At 42.8% G+C, this 21427-nt stretch overlaps 1 long non-coding RNA gene across 1 annotated transcript in view; it reads left to right on the forward strand.

Annotated features, from left to right (window-relative positions):
- Positions 1 to 14385: 14385 nt before the first annotated feature.
- LOC102070494 (uncharacterized) overlaps positions 14386 to 21427 on the forward strand; it is a 112555-nt gene continuing 105513 nt past the window's right edge. The window contains exons 1-2 of the long non-coding RNA XR_271659.4: positions 14386 to 15111; positions 18166 to 18266. This is a non-coding gene — a long non-coding RNA (uncharacterized LOC102070494). The remainder of the gene's footprint in view (positions 15112 to 18165; positions 18267 to 21427) is intronic.

The raw sequence follows: 21427 nt of genomic DNA on the forward strand, positions 1-21427 counted from the left end.
TTTAAAGATTAAAAAAAATCCCGGATTCTGAATTTACAAAACACCATTTCCTCCATCTGCACTCAGTGCTCATAATTTTGTTACACAACCACTTCATTCCTTCTCTGCTAATAGCTCCCTTTGAATGCTGAATTGCCTCATTAAGGTCTTTTATCCCATGAATGAAATTCTTCCTCTGAGTCAGACAGGCAGTCCTTTATTTTTCCCATTGATTTTTTGTTAAATATATCAGTCTGGTTCTAAGCATTCAATAAAGCAGTGTGGGAAGACTTCTGATCTTTGAAATTGTGTGGAGTAGATACACCCTTTTGTTTTAATGCTTTTATTTCATGAAACCTGGTGTTTAGTGGGAGCTCTTTGCCCTGGTTTAAGTGTATGGCTCTGCTGTTTTCTTTCATGCAAAGACTCCTTCCTTTCTCTGCAAGAGGCAATGGCAATTCCAAATCCCTGATTCTGACTGCAATATTATTGTAGCAGTCACCTCTAATGAAGGGGGTCACACTTGCGTCAAACAGCTGGATGAGTTGGCAAAGAGTTGCATTGATTTGCTGAATGTCAGTCAGTGGAGAAGTTAGGAAGAAAGCTCTGCCTCATACTTAGATGTGCTAGAGCTTCTGAGCTGTTAACAGGAGCTCAATAACCCCTGTTATGGTGATATTGTCAGCTGTAAATTAATCTCCCTAATTGATCTGTTGAGCAGACTTCATGTTTCTAAACATGGGTTTAAGTTGCTTCCTTCTGCCTCACTGTTCAACAGTTTAAGTAATTGAATACAGCTGTTTTATTGCTCCCTTAATGAATGTGTAGAAACCATGAATGAATTTCTTAGTGTATCATGTCCCTGTTAAGTGCAATATCTTTCAGGACCTGAAAGTCTGGATTTGATGATGAAATAGTTGTGCTGTGTTGGATAAGCTCCTGAGAAAGGAAGGTCAGAAGACTCTTTGATTTACTGCTCATGACTTTAAGGAGAGGTGAAGGAACTCTGATTATAGGTACATCAGAAAACTTGCAAGGAAAGTTCAGGCCATCTTCAGTTCAACGTGTTATAGAAGAGAGGAGCAGTTTGTTCCAATATTAATTTCTGGATGTGTTTCTGATGTGTTTTATGATGCTACATAAATGACTTATCCATCTATGCTAAAGCTGACAGAAAAATTGTAAGATGCCCAGTCATTAACTAGAGTTTCAAGTAGATCTTATCTGTACTATCACTGAAGAAATATGTCAGTCTTTGCTGTGATGTTACTCAGGGACTATATCTGGCTGACCAATGTACCTGTTACCATGCAGTATCTGAGCTTGGAGGAACAATTAGCAGCCTTAGATCTATGATGGGCAACCCAACAGGGCCATAAGGCTGTGGTCAGGGGACCGGTGCAGCTCCTTGGAATGGCATTCCCTGTCCTTAGTAAAAAGCCTTTCCACAAGAGCATTTTGCTTTTCCAAATGCAGGATTGATGCTTCACATATGAGTCAACAGCTGTTGAGCTGAACTTGAAGCACTCCAGCCTGTGCCAGCAAGCTGGCAGTAACAACATCATATCCCACAGGCAATGGAAGCAAAACAGCAGCGAGTTGGAGGCCTGGCAAAAGGGAGGAGTTGCTGCTGTTCAGCCCAAAATCAGAGGCCCAAAGTTAATTTGCGCAGAGGTGTTTTTTTGCTAAGAACACTGTAAGCACTTACAAGTACATATGGCCTCAGCATGCTAGACATGTGAAACACCCCATAATTAAAGTCAAGTGGATTCTTATGGCTGTTACCCAGTACAAAAGAAAACCTTGGAGCTGGCTTCCCAGCTGACATAAAACAAATCTGGATGGGGTTATTGAAAAAAATGTGCATAGGACTCGGGGAATCAAATGCTGTCACTCAAATCCTGTCTTTGTGGGTGGCCGTGTGGAAGCCAAACTCCTGCTTGCAGGCTTTGAGTAATGACCTCACCTTGCTGGGAATGGGGCAGCAACACTGGAGTCAGTTGAGCTACATCAGTTTCCACCTGATGGGGATCAGGAGGGTGGTGATTGGTGTATTTACTGCTGCCTGGCAGGCATGAGAAGGGACATTTGTGCTATTTACAAAATGTGAATCATATCTGCAGAGTATGATTTCCATTACTGTTCAACATGATAACTTTCTCCTGTGTGCCAAGCATGGTGGGCAGTGCCACGGGAGTGCTGCAGAGGCAGAGCTGGAAGGTTGATGTAACAGTGCTTGGGGAATGGAGGGCACAGAGGGAAGAGGGAAGGAATAGGAACTGTTTTTCAAGGCAAGCAGTGAAAACTAACCTAAAGGAGAGTAAATACAAAGCAATAGGTGAAAAAATGAGAGTAAAGAAACAGAGGAGTCTGAGATTAGGTCAGGTTCATTGGAGTTTTGAGCAACCTGTGTTGCTTGTAGTGGAAGGTGGTCCTGCCCATGGCAGGGTGTTTTTAATTAGATGATTTTTAAGGTCCCAAACTATTCTATGGTTCTGTGAGATGAGACTGGTTTGATGCTCAGGACTTCGCCATAATCACTTATTCTATTATTGCACCTTCCTGCCATAAACATGCCTTGTCTCAATGTGTCTGGGGTGGAGACAGAAGGGGATGGATTGGCTTCCTGAACTTGTACATGGGTTATTTTATGTTAACTTAAACTTGGTTTTACAGTGAAGAAAAGGCCTTCAAAGCCAGCTGACCCCAGCATGGTTGTTTGGACATCTTCTGAGGAGACAGAAGATCAGCACTGGCATTGACATATCTGACGCAGAAAGGTTATTTCTAAGCTTGTCAATCAGTCCTATACATGAGAGGTCTTTTTCTTGCTGCTGGGTCTAGGGTGCTTCAGAAAGGCCAGAAATATAAGATGATCCAGTGAAGAAAGTACTTAAAGGCTTAAAACTCACTAGTCTTAGAAGTTAGTGAGCTGCTTGGCACGGATAGGTAGTGAGCAAACATCTATTTTGCCTTTTGATAACCTTTGACATTCCTAAGCTGTATTTATGTGACTGTCTTCTTGCATGCTTTGCATTAGCCTGATGGCTGCGTTACTGTGCAGTGCCTCTGGTATTCCCCAAAATTCAGGATCTTTGGGAAACCTTCCCTGTAATCCTGGCTCCAGCTTGATGTGGCCAAGCAAAAACAGGGAAGCTTGTAAAAGGAACCTGACTTCAACAGAGAATCCCTCTGGACAAAAAGAGCTGCCTGTGAGCAAGTTTAAGAGCGAAGGTATTTCAGTGTGGTTAAAACATGCAAAATAGACCTGGTCCATTTTAGCTGTACTGTAAAAAATGGTTGTGGCTTAAAATGCTCTGACACTGAGGTTTAATTTGTAGAAACGGAGTTTGCTAAAGCCATCCCCTCTCATGGTGGCCTGCTGAGTTGTGAGGCAATTGCAGTTACCTACACAATGTATAAATAAACTTGTTCTCCTGACTGTAAACCGTGACTCTTGGAGACTGAGCAAGCTGTGAAAATAGCTTAGTCAGTTAGGGATCTTTTTGCAGTTTGTTTTCATGAACAGTAGTTGATATAAGGAAATAGTATTGGCTTACAGTTTAGAAAATCTAGATTTGGTAGGAAAGTTTGGAAAGATTGTTCTGTCTGCTGTGCTTAAGTCTGGGATCACTAAACAAAAGACTTCCCTCCTTCCAGATATCATAATGCTGCCCCTTGTAAACACTGTTGTAGCAGGATGACCCAGCTCCTTCTGGAGGTCTGCAGAGTAAGAGTTATTGTCCCCTCTCTGTTTGCTGCAGCAGCACTTAAAGTCTTTAGGGCTTATGTCAGCTTTGTATTCATGTTGTGCCCCTTGAATCCCGAGTGAACATTTAGATGGTTCATACTAACTAGAAGGTTGCTTCAATAAGAAAACAACGAAGTCACCATTCCATATATACATAGATCTCTTCTCTTATGTTTCATGTTGGCCTTTGGCTTGCACTCATCACTGTGGTGTCTGAGTGCCTGGCAGCAGAACATTAAATTGTGTGGGAGTAACATATCAGATGATTGGTGGCTTGGCTTCCTCTTCTTCCTCATGCATATGAAAAGGACCACTTAGAATTTGTTATGTAAACACAGAGTTGTATGTTTATCTTTGAGAAGCAGTTTTGGTTTTGCATTTGCCAGAGAAAGTGATGACATTTGCAGTTGTGTAGGTCATTTCTTATGAACTCTGGTGTGAAACTTGTCCCTGGTTAAATGAAGCTGACAAAACCCCCTAAGCTACTGGCCTAGCTGGCTTTAGCCTTCTGTATATCTCATTGGCTCCCCTAGTTTGGAGGACTTGATCAGGGAGGCAAAGCCTCCTCCGTGTCTCCCCATCCCCCTTCTTATTGTCCCCTGTGGATATATTGAAGGGAAATGCCATTAAAAATCATCTCTAGGAAACTTTCCACACCTTTACTTCTTCCTGCAGGCTTGGCCGCGGAGGTGGATGGAGCCAATTCAGCTTTCACCATGCCCTTGCTCAGAGCTGTGCCTGCCAAGGAAGGACCCCACAGGATTTGACTATTATGGAGTAGATGCATTACTAGGAAAAAAGAGACAGGTTTTACGGGAGTGAGGCTGTATCTTAACTACTGCTCAGTCACTTGGGAAGTCTGTAAAAGCTTTCTGAAAGTACCAGGCTCTTCCCAAAGCACCACTTGATCTAGCGTATTTTCAGATTCAAAGTGAGTCTATAAAACTTATCCCTGTACAAGGACCACCCAACACTAAGAGTGTGCAGAGAAATTTCTTTTTATAGTTTAGTGCAAGGATCAGATAGCTTTGCTATGGTTCAGGTTATCCACCCAGAGCAAGCATGCTTTTTTTCTAAGCATGGGATACATTAGTTCTTTCTATTACCCAGACCTCTAGACAGAACATAAAATAGATGGCATGAAATAGCATTAAAGATATTAAAGATGGGAGGAAATTAAGTCTTTTCTTTGCATTCTTGAGCTATAGAGTAATGGATTTCTAGTGCAAGCTCAGCTGCTAATGCACACATAAGAAGGCAGGGCAAGCAGTAGAAACCTCAGACTTTGTCCTGTAAGATACAGAAAACCCAGTCAAGCAAAAAGCAACACAGAAGTGCTTTTGCAATATATATTTGGTGATTAATTTCCTAGCAGGGAATTAGCTTTTATCTACTTCTAGAAAATGTTAGTAAACTGGATTTAACTTAATCTACTTAGAGTTTGTGACCCTGCCAGTATCTGGCATATTGCAGGACTTTCTCTCTTTGTTTGAGAATGACCCATAAGACCTTAAATCTGTATTCTTCCTTTTTCATATTTAGAAAAAAGTGAATTTCTGTTCAACTTCTGCATTCTGTGCTATCATCCATCTCTGTTCAGATTCTATGGAATAGCTAGAGGATTAAGAATAACAGACCTCACACCTACCTAAACCAAAAAGAAATTAAGTTTCTCTCCCTTTTTTGAAAGGCATAAATTCTGAACATTGGATTCCCTCAGAGGTGGGATTAGATTATTTGAAGGAGTGCCTTGTAGCATTGTGTGTTTTTTAATTGTAATACATTTCCAGCAGTCAGTTTTGTAATCTTTCTTATTTTGTACTGTTACAGCATATTTTATTATTGATGGATTGTTCCTTTCCCCCCTGTGTTATTTGTTTTGCTCCAGCTGTCCATTGCTCCAAAGATCTGCCCTGCTGTTCCCTGTTCCTCCTCCTATTGAATGTCAATCCCTCCCCAAGCCTGCCTCTTTCTCTAGAAACTTCCCTATCAATCTTGTGTCCTTCGAAACCCCATTGGCTTGTTTAAATTATTCTCCTCCCCTGCCGCCCCCTATTGGTTTAAACATTGTATTCCCCGCCTTGTGTTCCACCCTCAGTTTTAGAGACTGCTTGTACATGTACTGTCTCCCTTGAATGCTTAGGAGCCCTTGCATTTGGATTCCCTTTTTAGGACGTTTTCCACTTAGTAATTAATATTCATCCTTATGTAACACTTGTGACTGAAAGCACAATGCAAGGGTATAAAAATGGGCAGCTTGCCCTGTTTAAAGGAGGTCTGATGGACCTGCTTCCTGAAATTCTGTAGTGCAGAGGAAGTTAAAAGTTATGTGTCAAATATTATACTCTTGGTCTGTTGCATTCAGTGACTATAGCCAGTCTTTTAACTATTATACAATTTAAGGCTAAGTATTTTTAGCAGTTTTTATTGATGGTTTTCTTAAACTTCTCATTCAGATGTTTTGTGATCATAAAGAAAGATGGAATGAGTTTCTATCTGATTAGTGAATAAGAATTGTCATATGATTATGCATATGCACGCATTTAGGGCCAGTGCATTATTTCCAGTAACTAAAGGTTGCCTGACTTTCATGATTACTCTGGAAGTCAGAACAACTTCCCATTTGTTGGCTGAGGAAAATGAATATATTTCATTCCAGCTGGATTCAGTCTTGACATGTGATTTATCATTGCCCAGGTATTTTTTTACAGTTGTTAAATTTGTGAAGTCATATCAGTAACATAAATTAAAAGCTTCAAGTAATGTCTCAAATGCATGGATATTATTTTAAGCCTACAGGAAACGCAAAAGAAAGAAATGCAAAATAATAGAGATGGAAAATCCCATTACTTGACTTACCTTCAGCAACAAAGTAAGTTTCCTTTCTTTGACTAGATGGATGTAAACTCAGTCCACAATCCAGCTTCTTGAAATACTCAGTAATTTTGTTTTCTGTATTTTGCTCTCTGAACGTACACACCATTTATGTAGCTCATTATGTGTGTAAAAGATCCTGGGAAAGATTTGAGACTGAGTAATCCATGCCAGCTCAGATTTCCGCACCAGTAAGTTAGTTGGGGCAGAGCTGGCATTGAAACATGGGATGTCTGTATTATCTGAAGTGGAGCATTCTTGGTTGTTCCTATCTTGAAAAAAAAAAAAAAAAAAAAAAAAAAACAAACAAAAAACCCACAAAACCCAGGCTTTTGAAAGGGCAACTGTTTTTCCAGTATTTTCTTCTGGACATCCCAATATCTGTGTGTGTGTTGGCAGCAGAAGACTCTGAATGTCTCTTTTGGAGACCTCTGGCAGAATTCTGTTTTCATTGCAGGTGACTGAGCCCAGGACCAGCATGAGGTCTTGGTGTCCTTGGCTGTCTGTGATTGAAGTATTGTGAGCTGTAAGCCTCTAGAAGGTTAAGGAGGCAACTCTGCTCTTCCCTACACACTCCTCTGGTCAAGGAGTGCAGATGCCAGCACTGCTGCAGCTGGGTACGATTCCTGAGGGAGGTGCAGCTAGCAGGGGAGCACAATATCAGGACAGCACAAAAGGGAGAACAGGTAGAAAGACTGTGACATATGCCTTTTCCTGATGGCATGGGGAAGTTGTTCTCAGTGAAGAAGAAACTAACTTAGCCTGCACTCTCCAATGGCAGGTGACCAGTCTGTAGCACCTGTTTTTCAGCCTGGTAGTGACTCAAACCAGCTCTCCAGAGAGCCATACCCCGGTAGTGAGATAAACAGGGCCAGGAGACACCTTCTCCTTTTTAAGGCTTTTATTAAAAGTGATCAGCTCGGGATTGGGCGGCTCGGCAGGGCTGCAGTCTCCCCTCGCATCTCCCAGGGCAACTCAGAGGAGGAGGAGGAGGAGGAGGAGGATAACCACAGCTCTGTCCACTAAGGGCAGAGCTGGGGAATCATGTCTTTGTGGGAGCCTTTAGGGCGTGCTGTTCCCTTCCGTTGTTGTCCCTCCTGGCCCAGTCGGCTCGGTCTCACTGCCGGGGACGACTCCCATGCTCAGGGCGAGAGGGACTCCGAAGGTGTTCCGCATCTCTGCAGGCTCAGCACTCGGCTCCTCACGTCCAGACATCACTCCAGTCTCTCAACTCTTAGGTAGCTCGTTGTTTTTGGGGTTTTCTCAGTATGTTTGGAGCCGTATTCTCCCACAGCATGCTGGTCCTGGAGTCACTTTGCATAACCCCCCCCCACCCTCTCAGGTCTCTTCACTATTCTGGGGAAAAGTACACCTTAGCCTCGGGCAAGGCTCTGCTAATACAAAAGGAGCGATTAGCCACAACGACCCGTGATTACAATAACAAAACACGCAGAACTTGGCAGCGACAGTGATCTGGCTGCCTTTTTGTAACTTTTTCTCACAAAAAAAAATTAACAGAATTTTTGTTCAAAACAGTATGGAGTCAAACTTTTCCCTCATTTATCTAAAGCTGTCAAGGGAATGTGGGTTCAGGACTGAACATGAGACAGAGATCAGGGAATTCCAGGTGAGTTCATCTTGTGCCCCTACTTGGCTGTGCTAAGGGTCTCTCCTGTTCTCCTTTATCCTCGGGTGACCAAAAGATTCTGGCCATCTACGCTTTTTCTGACAAACCCATTTACTGCTAGGAACAAGAAAGAAACTATTTATTGCACAGTAAAGAGAAACTCGGCCCTCTATACACAAAATTATTTTACTATGCCTCAAAAGATAATCAGATTTGTGTTTTAAAGGAGGAGACTGGTGGGAAGGGGTTTCTCTCCACAGCAGTCTCTACCAGGCAAGTACCATCTGCAGTCTTTTCCACTTCCAGCCCCTTCCACTACTTTGGATAATGAATGGCATTGTCAGGAACAGTTTCCTGATGTTGTATAGTACTAAGGAAGAGACTGTCTTCTCCTATACTTAACCTTGGTGATTTTTAACCCAGCCATTAGTCCTCACAAATGATATTGTTTTCTTTTTTAGCATGAAGTAGGAAGGCCTTTTGAAAACCACAGCATCCATTGTAAGGATGGACATGTTCATCATTTAAGCCTGGGGCTCAGCTGTGAACACAAGAAGAACTTCAGAAGCCAAAATATATTTGGGCAAACCTTTTTGTGTAATGGTTTCCTCAGAACTCCAAGCTGTAATCAAACATTTCATTAAAATGCTCTGGGAATGCACAAGAAAGCTCTGGACTATAATGTTTGCCTAGGGAGTTTCATTTGAATCTTCAGCCTAGATTGTCCTTAAAGCCTACTGTATTACATGAAAGGTAGCAGAGTACCTCAAGGGAGGGTCACAGGCAATTCAGATTCACACTAGTGAGTTCCTGCACCTCCTGCCTGGAGCATTCCAGCAGCCACAAACTGAGCTGGATAATACCCTTATTACTCCATCTCCTCTTCAGCATGCATGCTGCAGCCAGCAGACACTACGTGCCCTTGTGTTGGTTAAAGTGGCATTTCTGGTACATGTCCTCAGAAGCAGAGAATGTGCCTTGATGATTTTGTTAAGAAAAATGATGCACTGATGTAATTCTTACTGTTAGTTTAGCCACAGCCCTCTCTTACCGGCCTAACTGCCAGTTACACCAGTAACACCCATCTGTCTAACAATCTGTCCATCAGAACTCTCCTCTGTGGCACCCATCTTTTCTGACACTCCAGAAAGATACAGGGGCTTGTTCTAACTCATGTTTTCACCAGGGCAGCAACATTTTATCCTCAGCTTCCCTTGGACTTCGTTCAGTGCAGATACCTGGTGCAGCACTGACAGGAGGAAACAGTCACAAAGCCAGAGCTCAGATGCAAGAGCAGGTCTTGCAAGCTCCAGCTTTTAGTCTGGCAGCACAAAGAAATGTGGTGGTTCAGTTTTCTGTGACTATGTTAATTTGTTTATTAGTAACCTGGGCAAACTCTGTAACTCTATTAGTAACTCTGGACAAAGCATTTAGTGCAAATCGATTAAATAATGGTATGCTGTTCCCTGGTTATCTTGGTCATGTGATAGGCTGGCTATTTTCAAGTGACTTGTTCTTTCCCCTTAACAAGCAGAATAATTCAAATTAATTGCTTCCAGAAACAAGAGGAACTGTAGTGTCCCCAGTTATTCATACTGCTCCTCCATCTGAGCATTGCTGCCGTGGGCATGCAGTTGTTCTACACATAGGGTATGTTTTCTTTCAGGACTATTTTATCCTTGGCAACTCGTCAATCACCTGGAATTAAATCTCTGTTCCACTTTCCATTATTTCACTAATCATAATGTCTTTTCTAGATCCATAATTGTTCTTCATGGGTTATAAAGCCAGCATAATTTGCTACATTGAAAAACACTGATACTGATTTATGTGCTTTCAGTTATGCACTGTGCATTTCATTTTAGGTCCAGTCTGGGGGTAGAAACCTCTCCAACCTGAGCATGTGCTGTGCACAGGATCTCTGCTGCTTTTCTCTTACTCCTGCTATGGAGATAAGTATGTTCGCTTTCAGAAATGTTTCTCAGGCTTTGTTTTTTCTTGACACTCTGCCCTCCACAGTCACTTCATTGCCTTGTGGCATGCTGGGGCTAATTTCATGGCTTGTTCTGTGGTTGTGGAATATCTGCTGTTTCCCAGGATGTCTGTAAAACAAACTGACAAGCCATCTTGGTGCTTAGCACACCCCACAGTTTGCTTCTGTGCTTTGCAAGTAGCAAAAGTTACTTTAGTAGCCTTTGGAACCCATTAATGTGCACCTCTCTCTGATCAGCCCTATTTGTGCTGTGTCTGTGTACCCCATAATCAACATTAAGAACAAATTTAATTCCATGTTTTTGTGAAATTACTGCTCTGACTTGGAGATGGTGCTGCAAATCCTGCTTGTGTGGTCGCTCTTCCCTGCTCTTTCATAAAACCCAGTTCCTACCTGCCACCTGATCATTCCAATTTAGAGGTCGCAGTGGCATCATGGGGTTAAAGGAATCTTGTAATGCATGTCAAGATTTAAAATCCCTGTAAAACAACAGAAAAATATTGTTTCCTGTCCTGACATGTTACTTACTGCCTAATTGTCATGGTTTGGAATGGGAGGAAATTTAGGGAAGTGATGCAAAGCTTTTTGTGTAACTAACAGTCTGTTGAACCACTGAGAAGCTGGACACGCCTCTGTGAAACACACGTGTTAAAGACGTGGAGGTGCATGGAGCCATGCAGCTTGGCTCCAAAAACCCCGGGAACTCTTTCCTTTCCAGTTGGTGAGGAGGTGGCGGGCCCCGTTCCCGGCCCCCGTCTCGGCCAGGCCAGGCCAGGCCAGGCCGGGCGGTTCTGCCGTGGGCTGGGCCCTTTCCCCCCTCCCCGGGCCGTCCGCCGGCCCCCACCGGCTCCGGCCCCAGCAGCTGCCGGCAGGAAGGCGGGGGAGGCTGCAGAGCGCTGGCCGGGGCCGGGCTGGCCGCAGCTGTGACGATCTTATCATCAGATCCCCTCCCGCCAGCGCGGCTGGGACCAGAGAGCCTTCCCTGCAGCCCGTGCAGAAAAACTAAAGCTCAACCATGAGGGCGGTCCTGCACAGCCAAGCCGCTGCTCCCGCCACGAGTTACCGGCGGGTCGGGTGGGCCCTGGGCGGGGTGCTAACCCTTTCAGTGCTTCAGTCCTCCCTCAGTAGGGAAAGGAACAAGATGCAAGCATGTCGAAGAACAGTAGGAAGACATCAAGGTCCGTGAAGAAGTCCCAGATGGAAGGGAAGAGGAGATGCCTTGTTTTCTGCTGAAATCCTCTTGTAAGCTATATGGAAAGGACTCTTTTTCCTTATAGCACATGAAACTATGGAGAGATGAAAGTGTTCAAATTGATAACGAGCAAAAGCCTCCATGCTAAGATAAGCAGATGTTAAAATAGCTGTGATCCCATGAAAAGTTTGAACAGAGGAAAAGAGTAGTTCTGTGCCTCCAAGAAAAGAAGATGATCTCTGTTCCCAGAGATAAAGATGATTTTTAGAAATAGATAATAAGAACTTTTGCCTTTGAACAGCTCATCTTTAAAACACTACCCCATAAGTTGACATAGCCCATTGACAAGCTGTAGGAAGACTTGTGGCAATGGGAAAAATTTGACAAGAGCAAAGTTCCCTGAGAGGCTGTTATTTGTGACAAAATTGAGAACGGTGAGAAAACTGGTTTTTTTCCTCTTGTAGGGAAATCTCCATAATCTTAACAAGGAGGACTTCTCTGCCTCAGTGAACTGAAGTAAGACTATTTTAGAGGTGGTAAACTGACTAGAAATTTTAAGTTAAGTTTCTTTACATTGTCAGTGGGAAAGAAAAGGATGTGGGGAGAGGGGAGGTGTTCTGAAGGGTTTGTTTTGATTCTTACTACTTTTTTCCTTCTAGTTGCTTTTAATAAAATTTTCTTTATACCCTCTTTAAAGTTTTGAGCCTGCTTTGCCTTTCTCCTAATCCTATATCACAGCAAGAAGTGAGTGTTTTAGTGACTAGCCAACACCAAACCCACCACATTCTTTAGTGCATTAGCCAAGAAAATCTCAAAATTGAAGAAATCTTAAATTAGCAAACCAAAACCACTACACTAGTACAAATTTTTATGGGCCATGAGCATTTGCTAAGTTTTAGTCCCTGTGAAATCTAATAGGTTTGTTCAGTGTGGCTTTGGAAAATATGCTCATATCCTGCTTCTTTCCTGGCAACTTTCCTCCTCCATGATGTAGTGCTTATCTTCCAGGGGAAGTGGATAGCAGAAAAACCTTTTTTTTTTTTGAAAGCATCATTTTCTTCTCCCTCCAGGTTCTTGAAAAATGGCATTCCATAGACCTGGTCCACTTAAGAGCACATTACTGTTTTTGAGCCAAAATCTGTTGTGTTAAACACAGTAAAGCTCTCTAAGGCAACCTTTTAAGCTTTTGCCAGCAGTTGTGCTCCTGTAGGTCAGGAAGGCTGGATCCAGCCCTTTGATGAAGTTGGTGACTCCTGCCACAGTGATCTCTGCCTTGTAGATCTGAGTGAATCCTGAACAGCCCAGAAGTGAATTGGAAGCTATGGACATGAGACCCCTGGAAATCCTCTTTCTGCTTTTTTTCCCTTTTAAAGTGTGTCTGGGCTAGGAGATAAAAATGTTTCTCAGCTGTCAGGGACTGCTGCCTGATACTTCTGTCTATGAAGACTGTGCTGGTCTCTCGCTGAATCTTTGCTAGTGAATGAGGTGCTGTTCATGTGACCATCTGGGCCTTGGTTTAAGCCACATGCTAAGCTCTGTGTCTTACCTGTGTACTCAAGCAGGGGGAAGGTTCATGTGCACACTTTTAAGTTGATGTCTCTGTTATTACCAGCTGTTTCCCATTTCTTGCATCAGAATAGGAAGAAGCATGAATTATTTAATGGAAAATGTTTCTGGATCCCTTACTTGCCTGAGATTATTCATGTCATGACCCCTCGGGGAGGGAAAGCTGAATAATAGTGGCTGATAAATGGAAACTGTTTCTCTTTCATTCTCCCCTGTCACTTTCTCCTTTTTCCATTTTCCACTAATGCGTACAGACAGTTTTCTGAAGCATTCATTGTTACCTGTGTTGACATCTAGAGGCTCTACCTAAGTTCCTGTACTTCTTGTGCCCAGGTCTACATGGGGAGCCTAAGGACTGAACAGGACATAGACAGAGACGGGATGGTCCCGGAAAAAAGGGATCACTATTACGGTTTTATAAGTAAAACACTGCAATAGTGGGGGCATTTTATGATGGATTATCCTAGTTAATTGCTGCTGTGATCAATTGTCGCAGACATCTTTTATGGAAAATCCTTTCCTTAGGATTTTTCCTCCTGAGAAGCTGAGAGGCCTCAGGGACAAAATGTAAACATTGATTATCTGCTGCTGTGGAATGCAACAGGTGGATCTTTGGTTGGCCCTTGTTGGATGTTTGTAATTAATGTCCAGTCACATCCCAGCTGGCTTGGACAGAGAGCTGAGCCACAAACCTTTGTTATCATTCCTTCCTTTTCTATTCTTAGCTAGCCTTCTGATGAAACCTTTTCTTCTATTCTTTTAGTATAGTTTTAATATAATATATATATAATAAAATAATAAATCAAGCCTTCTGAAACATGGAGTCAGATCCTCGTCTCTTCCCCTATTCAAAAACCCCTGTGAACACTGTCACAGTCAATCATTTATCTAATTGTCTGATGGCAATTAGGAAAATATGGTGTGTACAGTAAGCTAAGAAATGTGCTTCAGAAGCCATGGAGGTATCAGAGAAAAAACAGAGATTATATATGAACTTTTCTCATACAATTTTCCAAAGGCTGTAATACAATTCCCAGTTCTAGCTCCAAACTCCAGAAATATGATGCTTCTGGCAAAAGGTCAGTTTTCTGTTTACAATGAAGTGTTCATCTCTAGTAATGGGACTGATCTGAGGTTGCAAACTGCAGAATCTCTCATCTGAAATTCCAAGGATGAAGGGATCAGGCATTCTGCTTGTGATGCTCTCTTAGTCAGACAAAAGAAACAAAATAATACCAGCTTTTGAGCTAATTTTGTTCCCATTCTCCTTGATTTTAGTTATGTTTCTTTCTAGATTGGAAAGGTTTTTAATTTGGAATTCTGGCAGATATCCTTAGGAAATTTCAGTGGTATCTAAAATATGCTTGAATCTCTTTCTTATTCCTTTTATTTGTGAGGGCTAGGGATGCTATCCAGGCTGGAAGTATTTTGAAATATTCCAAGTCTGAGATGAAACAGTTGTGGTGCTTTTATTGAGATTTTTCTGGGCCAAACCACTATAAGATGAAAAAAGGATCCTATAGGAAGAGTTTTGTATTTTTCCTAACATTTTAGTGCTCCTCCTCCAGTACCACACAGCACCTAGAAATTCAAATTTTCCTTAAAAATGGAACAAAGATAATGACCTCATGTAGGAATTTCACTACAATGTGGATGAAATATAAAGCAAGGATGAGCAGTATAGTGTGGTGCTGATTCCAAAGGGCTCCTGATTTTTTAAAGGTTTTCTCCTGTGTGTTTGTCCTGATGACACAGCTCAGAATTTCATCTGGATGTCCAAATTCTGTGCTTCTTACCACCAAACTGCATGTGTATAAGGGCTGGAGAGTGAGTCACGGACAAGCAAAGGAATCTCTCTCTGGATTTCTTCTAGTGCTCCCCACACATCCTGTTGGCTGCAAATGCCAGTGGGAGCCCAGACATCAGCAGCTCCTCATGCTATGCAACGCATTCCCTAAAAGCCTTCAAAAAACCCTGCAAGAGCAGTGCTTGATGGTTTGCTTCACCCCCCAAAAGTCCAGGATTCACCTCCAGAGGGTGCTGCAAACTTGCTGTGGTCACCAGCCCGCGGTGTGCAGGAGGGAGCTGCTCAATAGGCATTTCACTGCGGTTAGGGGCCATCAAAATATGTAAGTAATATTTTGACTGTCACACTGATTGCACAACATGTTGTTTTCGGTATAGCTTGTATGCACTTTGAAGTAAAAAAATCCAGGTGGCAGCTGTCTTTTGTTAATATGAGATTATTGTGCTTGTTGTGTGAACATGATCTGCATCTATAAGCAGCAAAGGGACAGATCCAAGTCAGTCATGAAAAGAAAAAAACGTTTAATACAATTCTTGGGCCATCTTGCTTCTCTGCTAATTTGCAGCTGAATAGATGCTGTACAGGCAAATATTCATACAGTGAAAATATACAGAACCAGAATTCTAAGGAGTGCTTACAACACTGTGGTAACCCTTTTCCTGACATTACTGAGAGACACTCCTTCCCCACCCTAAGTAGTGTCCAGAGCAGGCAGAAGCATACAGACGGGGAATTAAGACATGGAGAAGAAGAGAATTTTGAGTGCTGGAGACAGTGGATAAGTTTATAGTATTAGAAAAGTGCTGCTTCTTAGTGTTGTTTGTAAGACCATGTTGGAAGCATATGGCAGAGCTACTGATCTTACAGAAGGACGAGTTTTAGGATGACACTAATGTCATGAGTGTTGCTGTGTTCTTTTGGCCTGCCTGGATTAAAATGGCTGCAGGAGAGCACAGCAGCTGTGAGGCATGATGTTGACTGCTGCCCTGCTGCTGGCCGTGTTCCTCAGCAGTTTCATGGCAGAAATCCTTCTGCCTTCCTGACCCCTTGGTGTTGCTCTCATCCTGCTCAGGATGAACTGAGAGGCTTTGCCAGTACAATGCTGAATCCCTGTCTCTGCACTGGAATTGCCCCCCTCTGCATACTGCATTTTGTCTTCCTGCTGCCCGTGGCTGTTGGTGACAGAATTGGCAGGAAGGGCTGGCCCTGTCCCAAGGTGTGTCCCCATCCAAGCTCGCTGGGGTCCCAGAGCTGGCCCAGCATACTACGTACTGGCTGTGCTGTGCTGAGCTGGTGTTAGCTGTACGTGGATTACTGCCCTCCTGTGGGTGCATCCCTTTCAATGTGCAGATGCTGCCCTGTGCAGTCCCTGCACCTTCTGGACAGACGTGGTGAGACTGAGCTTGTGAGATAGCTCTGAGGAAGTCCAGTGCCAGGACCTAAAAGCTGTTTTAGCCACAAACAGCTCAGCTGTGCTGGAGTGGGAATGGGCAATTTGCTTCAGGCTGTCTTGCTGTGGGAACCACAAGCAGTGCTCAGAGGAGCTTCCTGCTTGGGCAGGGCACTGCTTTTTCCCCAGTCCCAAATCCAAGTCAGGCTTGACCAGAGCAGCTAAAGCAGTAAGAGAGTGTGTTGCAGCCAGCCAGGGTAAGTGGTGGAGAAGCAGCCAGGAGGTCTTGGATGGCAGGTCACTGGGATGGTCATGCACAGCTTTTTCGTTAGCTGGAATTCAAGTCCTGTGGAAAATGGATGCTTCAGTAGTTGTTTTTGGTCTAATGGCTTGACCAAAAGTGGATACTGAAATTTATCATTAATTTATGATGTGTTCCAAATGGCTCATTTTGAAAGTCAAAGCATTTTATTTCAGCTTGATTTGACCACATCTGCTGGATCAATCTTAGTGCCTCAGGCTTCCCTTCTAATTTGTGGCTGGATTCATCTCCGTGGTACACAGCAATGGTTCGGTGGGGATGGCATCCTACAGCATCTTCTCAGATTAAATCCAAGCAGAGAATGTAGGGAAAGGAAGAGATAAAGGAAAAAAGAATGGAAGACCATGAGACATCACTTTTCTGAGACAGCGTTGTGTCTGAGGTAGACAGAGATTAATAAAAAATTGACCTAAAAAGAAGTGTTCTCAAGTAGGACAGCTGAAGTGTTTCAATTCAGTCAACAAAACCTGGGACAATAGCTTTCAGTTTGGTTTTCTGGTTAAAATAATAATAATAAAAAGGCAACAGCATTTTTGTTCAGAAGGCATTGGAAGAAAATACCCAACCAGCCCTTCTGCTAGCACAGAAGGAAAGTTTCTTTCTCTGAACTGGTGGCAAATTTTCCTACACAATTCTGGTCTTGCAGGTAAGATTCCTCTTTTGCCTTCCTAGTTAATTTGGGCTTCCTCAGTGAAACCAGTGGCATGGGTTTTGAGGGAGACAGATACAATGAGATCTTGAGATGTTTTTAGCAATCCAAGGTACCCTCCCCTGCCATCTGCACTCCATCCTTTTTTTTTCCCCAGCTGAAAATACACATTTCCCCCCACATCTGCAACAGCCCTACTTTTTACATTTTGGTCCAGTTTTTTTTTTTGTCTCTAGCCTCAAGATTGTCCTTTGAATTAGGGGTCCCATCTGTTGTTATCCTGAGCAGCACAGAAATAGAAAATCCTGCAGGCAAATGGAATGTTGCTTTGCAGGACCAGACTGAGCTCTACATCCAATTTAATGCTTAGTTTAAATTCTGTTGAATATGCACCTTAGATCTTTTTTTTTTTCAGGGACAATGTGCCAAGTAAATGGAAATTTATATTTGACAATTTCCTATTTTCCTTAAAAATAAAACACCTTAGTAATAAGTAAGATGGGGAATGGGTGGGGGAGCAGGTTTTCTGAGAGGCAGGGATGGTTCTATCAGTGCATCTTTTTCTTCTGGTGTGTGACATTTTGTACTGTTAGATGCAGAACTGGATTCCCAAGGAGGCTGTATTTGTGAGCAGAACTGTGTCCAGCCAGGCACTGAGCTACCCTGTCTTCTAAAACACATCTGCAAATATTCAGCCTCCAGCCAATTTCAAAGCTCCTTTGAATAAATGTTTGTGTATGAAGTATTGTGTAAACAGTTCCTGGGCACAGCAAATAGGAATGGCATATTTGGTGCCTATTTGATGGCACGTTTCATGAGGACAACTCATTTGTAGAGCAGTAATACACCCATTAGATGAGACATGTGACTTGGGAGTTGGTTAGGCAGGAGTTCCTTAATTTTACAATTCAAATTCAGATCTGAATTTTATAGCCTCCCCATCCTTGCTAACAGCAGAAGAGTGGTTTTCTGTGGCTACTGACACATCTTTGGTTTTTTTACTGCACTCTAATAGGATGTTTCCACCATCCCTGTGCATTGGAGTCCCTTGCTAAATGGATGTGGGCGCCCAAGCTTGTCTCCAGTTAAGAAGGCCTACTTCTTCCATATATCCAGGTACCAAAACCTTCAGGAGGATCCTTTGTCTTAGAGTGCAGCAGTACCACCACTGAGTAGAACAATAAGATGATTTTCAAACTGAATAACACTTCCAAAAGGTGGGTCTGGTTGGTAAAGTCTCATTCTTGATCCAGACTCTCTATAGCAAGAGGTGTTCAAACCCTGGGCTTAGGTATATGCTGTTGTAAGAGACAAGAGCTGCAAAGTTCAGGTCAGGAGTTTTAGTGAGTTACAGGGATTGTCCATGAAATAGCGGTTACTATATCTACTGCTGAGTTCAAATCAAGTCATTCTTGAGGAAGGTAACAGACAGCTTATCACTCACTCTGTTTCTTTTGAATTGAAATCAAACTTATCAAACTTAAAAAGTGAAGCTGTGAAAACCAGCTACATTTTATGTAGGCTTCACACCCTTTAAAAATTCACAAGAAAACAAAGGGCAGAGATTTTATCACTAAAATCTGAATCAGATTGATTTTCTGGATTTCTGGATTTTCTGGATTTTCTTGGCTCAGATCTGAATGTGATTTTAGATGCAAAGTCCCCAAAGTCTGCAAATCTGAATCTCTGTCACCCTTGGATGCTACTAGTGTGGGGTAGACTGTATTATCCCATGAGTATGAAAAAGGTGAAGCAAACTTACTTTGCTATTTTCTTTACTGTTCACCTTTGATTCTTTTTCACTTCAGGTCAGACATAAACACTGTAGCTGAAACGCTGTCATGATTTTATGACTGAGAAAAGAGATTTGTTGGCATGTGGACCAAGGAGGAAAGAACCAGTTCTCATTTTTTAGGGGTGTAAAAAGTGCAATGGAGAGAGAGAACTTTCTTTCCCTTTTGGGTACAGTGTGATCTAGTGAGCCTCTTGTCCTCCTCTACTGCACAAGGTGTGAGTAGAGCCTGCAGGAAGGATGACAAAGCTGTTGGGTGGCACTGTCACTTCTTGGCAATTCTGTGTTCCCAAAGCATGGGCGTGGCCCAGCTCTCCTGGCATGGCAGTGCTGTGAAGGTCAGCGCATGTTGCATTGGGAAGAGGCATCCTCCCTTCTGCACTGGCTGATAGAAATCCCAGGGAGGATGCTAAGAGTTTATTTGAAAATAGAAGAAGACAAGCAAATTAATCAGACAGCAAAAAGAAAATGGTGTTCTATAAGACTTCAGTGGTTTGGGTCGTGAGGCAGACCTGCAGCCAGAGGAAGTGGCAGGCTTGCCAGCATGAATACCCAAGAAGAATGTGGAGCAGGACGCTCACATCACTGAACAAGTCACTGCAGCAGTGACTTCTGGTGAGTTCTCATGTTTGCAGTCAGTACTAGGAGGGAGGCAACATGGATGTGCCTCTTGGATCATATCATATCCATATCATATCATGGATGTGATAACTGCTGCAAATTCTTCCTCAGCAGTTACCATTCATCTGAAAAAGAAGAAACACTGAAAAGAAAGCCCTTTTTATCTTCTGGTTATTATTATTTTATATTATATTTCTTCTTATTATTATGTTCTTCCTCACTACATCACTCAAATTATGGTGCTCTCAGAACAAAGCTGAAAATCTGCCCTTTTGGTGCTGCTGAGTGCCTCAGGTCTTAGTGCTATGTTTTAGAGTGAGTGCTCACCCTAAAAGAGCTCCTCTGCTCTGTGTTAGGGCCACCAGCATAGCCCTGGCAGTGAGAGTACTATCTAGCTGGGAAGACCTTTACCTCTGAATTGTAAGGTTCAGGCTGCCTTTCCCCTCTGCTTAATTTTTCTGCTGGTAATTTATGAGGGACAATAGGTGCAGCCAAGAGTGGATAAATTGATTTGTTCACATGGGGAGGAATACCATAATAGTCTGCCATTTCTCAGAGAAACAAACAAATTTCTCATCTTGCAGTGCTGATGCTGAGAGGAGACTGTGCTGGAGTCTTCATAGCATGGATTGGGTAAATGTAGGAGGCTTGGAAGTGCGTAAATGTAGGAGTTATGTGAAAGAAGGCTTAGAAACATGAGTAGGTATTAATGTCTCTGTTTTGAATAACTCAAACATGTTTGACAGCTCCTCCCATCAGCCTTAGGAGAAACAAAAAAAGTAAGAATGTGTAGTCATATTTTGTAATGAATTTGCTTGAATTCCATTTATTCCAAATTTATTTTCTGTTAGCAGCCTCCTTGACAGAAAGTCTCCTAGAAATATGAACAATGTAGCAGTTAACCCAGGAAAAATGAATTTTAAACTTTCAATCCAGTCATCTTGCTGTGGAAGCATAATGCCAAGAGTCACACACAACTCCTTAAACATCACAAAAAACCCCATCCCATATGACCTGGCATTATCATTCCTAACTACATTAAAGAATTCTTTTCCAAGGGTCTGGGTTTTTTTCCTAACACAAACACTTTTTTATAACAAATGCCTTTGATAACTTTTCTGTTTGTTACCAGGAAACATGCAAGCAGAGAGGGAGAGATTTCTTGACTGAATGAGATATTTCACATTTTTTACCCACTGCAACTTGCATCCAGCTGCAGGCCTCAGTCCAGAGGCTGAGATCACTTGGCAGCGGAGATTGCATGGGGACCTTCTTGCTGATCCCTTACCTGATGTCACTGATGGCTGTGGGATCTGTGGTGGGAACCATGGCTCGATAGGGCCACAGTCTCAGCTTGTCCCTGAAGTACCTTGTTATTTTCCTTTGCAAAGACAAATGACTTTGTTCCACACAGGACCCTGTCTGTTGCTAGTTGTCCCCAGCACTGTTTTTTCCAGTGAGCTGGCCATGCCCTTGAAGGACCAGGAAGTTGTGGTTCAAGGGTTCAGAAACAGTCACTGGGCAGACAGCTGCTTCCCTAAAAAAAGGTTACCAGCTTGTATTGCTCCTGAACACACCATCCTTCTGAGCACACCCTGAGAGAACATCCTCGCCCAAGCCTTTATAGGAGATCATTCTTCCCTGCCCGTCTATTAATAAGCAGGTGATGTCAGCCTGTCATCCTTTCTTCCTCCAGGCAAAATCTAACCACAATGAGCAAATAATATATGAGATTTGGGGAGGGGATGCTGATGGTATTGGAATGCTGGGTGACCCCAGGAACAGGCACTGTCACTGAGTCAGAACATGACATCAACACTCCTCTCTGCTGTCAGGTTTGCTTTCTGCAAAAAAAATGGGCTTA

The sequence above is a fragment of the Zonotrichia albicollis genome, chromosome 3, assembly GCF_047830755.1.
Source record: "Zonotrichia albicollis isolate bZonAlb1 chromosome 3, bZonAlb1.hap1, whole genome shotgun sequence".
NCBI classification, from domain to species: Eukaryota; Metazoa; Chordata; class Aves; order Passeriformes; family Passerellidae; genus Zonotrichia; species Zonotrichia albicollis.